We start from the raw sequence: 5802 nt of genomic DNA, 5'->3' as shown, positions 1-5802 counted from the left end.
AGGTCCAACAGTGCTGACTTTATACAAATTAATTAAGTCATTAAAATTAAAAGAAAAAAATGCAAGTGCTTAATTAAACCTTTGGCATTTAAGCAGTTACCAGAAAACAACCTCCAGAATTCTTTTAATTGCTTTCCTTACATTCTTCTGAGCATTATCTTCTCGATCTCTTGTGCATTTCCCAGATTTGTTCCCTGACATCTCCCGCCTACAAATATTGTGATGCTTATCACACAGCCCAGTTGTGGGCATGCTTTCTCAGAATCCTACTGAGGCCAAAAGGAATTACTCCCCAGGATTTCACCCTCGAAAACAGACCTTAACCTCATCCTTTGAAATGTGACTGCTGCACTGTGTGGGAAAGATATTTCTGGGCAATTGCTTTTCCCATGCAACAAATGCGCTTTGGTCGTATTGGACAGTGTTTGTGACATCATCTGGGGTTAAGCAATGTAACTGTGACTTCCCAACACTTCATACATGGAAACATTCAGGGTCTACAGAAAGTGAGAGGTAAAAGTATACTAGGAGGTAAGCATTTCAGCACCTTTCAACTAGTTTCTCGCTGCAGCTCAGGCAGGGTAGTACAGCACACAACCTTGGGCAGACAATATTTATTAATCTCTTCATACTGAACACTTTATCCCACTTTTCCATCATGCGTAGTCAACTACAATATAGGAGTTCAAAGGAAATCATGATAAAACCGTAATAAAAAGAAGCTACTTACAAAGCAGAACAACGCCAGAAATGGCATTTTAAAAATGCTGCAGTAGCAGAATTAGCAAAAAGTCACACTTCAATTTCAGCACAAGCCCAGAAAAATAATTTGACCTTCCATTTGAGCCTAAATGATGAACATGTAGGTGCCAAGCAGACATTTGTGAGGAGTAGGATGGCCGGGGGGGGAGAGGGGGGGCTTTTGTAGCTCAAATAGTTGCACAGAAGATGGGATGCCGACAGGTGTCACTGAACTCCCTCTTCTATAGAATTACTAAAGGTCAGTAAGTCCTGTCCTTTATTTCATCTGGCTACCCTAGTGGAGAGGTAGGGTGTCCCAAAGATATGATGCTAACACAGAAAAGGCTCTGCCCCTGGTTGCCACCTTCCTAGCCTATGAAAGCTGAGACAGGGCCTTGGATGATGATGCAAACAGTGATGGGGCAGAAGCACTCATCTGACATCCTGGCAGGTGAGTTGCAGCTGCAGGTAGAGGTGTCAATGAGTTCAATGTGGTACAAATACATTAGTAGAGCTAATTCACTGCTCTTTCCAGTGTTGTTTGCACCATGCTGACCTTACTGTTGCCTCACCCCTTTCCCTCTCAGTAAGCAGCAACAAATCACCTGCTGGGAGGTCAGGTAGGCAACTGTGCCCCAGCCTGCTATCCTCTACTGGATGGGAATGGGCAGGTTAGTACAGGAGACATCATATTTATCATAATTATATCACTGTCTGCTTGGAAATATAATTGTTTCTGAGCTCAGTTGTTCTGGCTCTGCACCAAAATTGCTCTTGCAATTTTGGGTGGGACTTCCAAGATAACTTTAAAGTTGGAGATAAATAGTGGGTTGGGTGTGAGACGCAAAATGCCCTTGCTGCTCTGGAAAATTTACAGCATTATTTTCCTAATTGAGCATTTTATAATAGACAACAAGTTATTTTCATTCAAAGCAGTGCATTAAGCATAACCTCATGTGTCCCCATCAACATGCCAAATGGCATCTCTACTTTTTGGAGGGAAGAGCAAGTCAGTAAATAACAATCTGGTAAAAGAAAACACACCCGAGGATTTGTGTGTGTGTATAAAACTTCCACTGATGTTTATTTCTGAAGCCTCAAAATTTAATTCATCTGCTGAATAAATACCCTTCGGATATTTTATCTAGTTGATATTCACGTCAGAGAGCAATCCATTTCCTTCTGTTCTTTTCTGCAGCATCAGAAACATAACTAGTGGCCATTCTTTCACATTCTGATGGCTTAAGATTTCTTTGTGGGATGACAAGAGGATGAAGACCCAGTGAGACAAGTTCACATCATGTTAGAGTGACTGTAAGGCGTTACGCTTTGCTATCCGCTTCAGTATTGTCATAGGCTAAGCTAAAGACCCAAAGTAATTCTGAACAGTGGGACTTGGGTGGACATGTGTCCTCCATTTGAAAGGCTGTCAGAGGACAGTTTCCTCTTTGAAGAACAGAAGAAGAGCCTGCTGCCTCAGACAAGTGGCCCTTCTAGTCCACCATCCTCTTCTCACGGTGGCCAGTCAGGCGCCTATGGGCAGGGGCGAAGAAAGGCTAACTGACACCCGTGGTGGGGCAAACTGCCTGCTGCGCATGTGTTGTGATGCTACGTATGACGTATGTGTGGTGTAATTACGTATGACGCATGCGTGGCATTGCTACATAGGGTGCATGTGTGGCATCGCTGCGTACAGCGCATGCATGCAACACCGCACATGCGTTGCACATAGTGGTTTGCAGCCAGCGCTGCCCAAGCGCTATATGGACGGTGGCAGGATCCTCTGCTCACGGCGGCAGCAGAGGAATCCTTCGCTTGCAGCTGTAGCGGTGATGGAGGGATCCCACTGCTGTCTGTACAGCATTCAAGCAGCGCCAGTGGCAAAACCCTATGTACAGTGCAAGTGTGATGTCACTACGTACAGCGCATGCGTTGTATGTAGCAGTTTGCCACCAGCGCTGCTCAAACACTGTATGGACAGTGGCGGGATCCTTTGCTCAAGACTGCAGCCGCAAATGGAGGATTCTCCACATGCAGTTGCAGTAGTGAGATGGCTGCTCGCACCACCGCACCCGGGGGTGTTGGGGCAAGCACCCCATGGGGTGCCTTCTTGTTACCCCCCCAGACATGGGACTCCGGGGTGCACTGCCCCCACCCCTTTGTGACGCCACTGCCTATGGGAAGTCCACAAGCAGGACCTGAGTGCAACATTACTCTTCCCTCCGGCAGTTTCCAGCCACGGCTATTCAGAAGCATCACTGCCTCTGACAATGGATGTAGGAAACAGCCATTAGGATCGGTAGCCATTGATAACTCGATCCTCTGTGAATTTGCCTAATCCTCTTTTAGAGCCACCCAAGTTGCTGGCCGCTGACTCCCACAGTTTGATTATCCTGAATCAATCCTGGCTTCAAATGACAATAAAGGAGATTCTGAGTAAACATCAGGAATAACTTTCCGATGGTAAGAGCTATTCAGCAGTGGGACAGTCTCCCTTGAGAGGAGGAGGAGGAGGAGGAGAAGAAGAAGAAGAAGAAGAAGAAGAAGAAGAAGAAGAAGAAGAAGAAGAGTAGTAGTAGTAGTAGTTTGGATTTGATATCCCACTTTATCACTATCCGAAGGAGTCTCAAAACGGCTAACATTCTCCTTTCCCTTCCTCCCCCACAACAAACACTCTGTGAGGTGAGTGAGGCTGAGAGACTTCAAAGAAGTGTGACTAGCCCAAGGTCACCCAGCAGCTGCATGTGGAGGGGCGGAGACGCGAACCCAGTTCACCAGATTATGAGTCTACCGCTCTTAACCACTACACCACACTGGCTCTCTTGGGAGGTTGTGGACTCTCCTTCCTTGGAGGTTTTTAAGCAGAGGTTGGATGGCCCTCTGTCATGGATGCTTTATGAGATTCCTGCATTGCAGGAGTTTGGACTAGATGACCCAAGGGGTCTTTTCCAACTCTACAATTCCATGGTTCTACGAATCTTCCAGCATTCAGTTGCATTGGATCCCCATGAGTCCTAGTGTGTCATGAGAGAGGGAGAAAAACTTTTCTCTAATGGCTGTGTCCATACCATGCATTATTGTATACACTTCTATCATGTTGTCTCTTGCTTGGCTTGTCTCTAAATTTAAAAACCCCAAATGTTTCATCGTAGGTTTCTACACATGCTCACAGACCTCTCTCTATCCTCTTTCCAGACAAGCAAGAGGCACTATCGGAATTCCAGGACACTTTCCAGTCAGGTAGAAACATTCAAGGAAGTTGTGATACAGGGTCAGTAAGGGGTGTGGCTTGGGAAGGGGGCGTGGCCTGGGGTGAGTCCCAGGAGCCAGCAGAGAGACATTTGACCCATGAGCCCCACCCCTGTTTTAAGCTGTAAGTCTTCTTTCCATCAAGAACTGGCTTCCTTCAGTGGCCCACATTTTGTGGGGGTTGGGGAATAGGACTTAAGCACAGAGAGAGGTTTTCATGGCTTGTATGACCTTGGTAATTTGGTCCTCTGAGAGGAACAGATATTAGCTGCATGTTCCTTGCATGACCTCCACTGGGTCAGAACACAATGAGTCTGGATATGGGCAGAGAATGAGCAACAGACATTAGATACATTTAACTGAGGGTAGCTAGGACTTCCCCTGTGGGTTTCTATTTATGAGGATGGAACAAAAGCACTGCTCTTATTCCCGAAAATGCCAACAACCTGCTCAATACATTTCTGTAACATGCTGAATAATGCAAAATCATACTGACAGACTATGGAATATCCTGATTTTGACATCTGACCTAAATTAAGCCCTAGACATCCCTGTAAGACAAGGCAGAAATCAAAAGGCAGCTTTTAATTCGCTGGAAAATGATAGTAAACATCGGCTTAACCTGTTCAGCAACAATCATCCCAGTATCATTATTATTAGCCTACTCTTCTTTATACCTGAATGCAAAAAATATTTATTTGCAGCCTGGATTTCAGAAGTAAGGCTCATGATGTTTACTGCTTAGTTATACCCACTTATCTGGAAGAAAGTCGTGATGAAGCCCATGGGGCTTACTTCTGAAAAGGCATTTAAAGGATTGTGCTGCAAGTTCCAAGTAAATGTGCATGCAGCGACAGCTTTAGACAAAACAGGACTAATCCTGAGGAAACAATGTTTAGGATCGGAGGATTAAGAAAGTGAACGAGGTGATTTCAGGATTTAAAAAAATACATTGCTGAAGAATTCTTGAATGACCGCTCCCCACTTCAAATGGGGGGTGCTTTTTGCGTGGTCGTGCACAGCCCTACACGATCCCCGGCTAGTCAGGCTGGCTTCGCCTCCCCAAGCTGGATACCTGGAGGTTCCCGCCTAACCTCAGACAGTTAACCAATCCCAGCTGGGGAGGTGTTGCATGAGGAGTGACTGCCCTGCACACACAATAGAGGGTGGAACTTATCTGACAGTCCTCAGTCGGCTCCAGAGCTTCTCCCACCCTGCCCTCCCTCAGTTTATGCCTTCCTTTTGCAGGTTAACCTTTTCCTTACAGGTATGTGGATGCTGCTACGGTCATTGATGTTGCTGTTGAAGGACCGGGAAGGAATTTCCCTGCATTGGCAGGTTTTGCCTTCCCCGTAGCAAAACATCACAACTTGGGCGGTTTCACTGGCCTTGGGCGGAATCCTTTAGTCTATCTTCCCTAAATGGGGGGGGACGCAAAACGGTGACCCACGCCCCCCTGCAGCGGCGATCCCAGGGTTCCCTGTTAAAGGGGTTGTTTTGAGGGGAGTCACTGGCCGTACGCTGTTAGATTGTCAGTGCTCTCCCCTGCGTTGCGGAAAAATGGGGGGGGCGAGCTCTCTGCTTAAACATACGTTTTCCAGAGCCAACCCAATCCCCACACAGTTTGGATAACCCTGATGTTCCCCAGATCCCCAGCTGGGGACTGGGAGGGATAAACGCCCAATGCCTAAGCCAAGGTCTCCATACATCTGAAAGTTTAATAAAGTTGTGGCCAATTTTAATCCCATAACACGTTGTCATGAGTCATTATTCCTGCCGGGGGTCTCCTGGGGTCTCTGCCTGGCCACGCAA

The 5802-nt window shown here is 46.5% G+C and overlaps 1 long non-coding RNA gene across 1 annotated transcript; it reads left to right on the top strand.

Moving 5' to 3' along the window:
- Nucleotides 1-498: 498 nt before the first annotated feature.
- LOC308458843 lies at nucleotides 499-3563 on the top strand. The gene is made up of 3 exons (XR_013977723.1): nucleotides 499-531; nucleotides 1940-2055; nucleotides 3091-3563. It is a non-coding gene; the product is annotated as an uncharacterized lncRNA (long non-coding RNA).
- The last annotated feature ends 2239 nt before the right edge of the window (nucleotides 3564-5802 follow it).

This window comes from Podarcis pityusensis, assembly GCF_964106645.2.
Source record: "Podarcis pityusensis genome assembly, chromosome: 11".
NCBI classification, from domain to species: Eukaryota; Metazoa; Chordata; class Lepidosauria; order Squamata; family Lacertidae; genus Podarcis; species Podarcis pityusensis.
The sequence above is the reverse complement of the archived record's forward strand: the minus strand, read 5'-3'. Positions and strand labels throughout refer to the sequence as shown.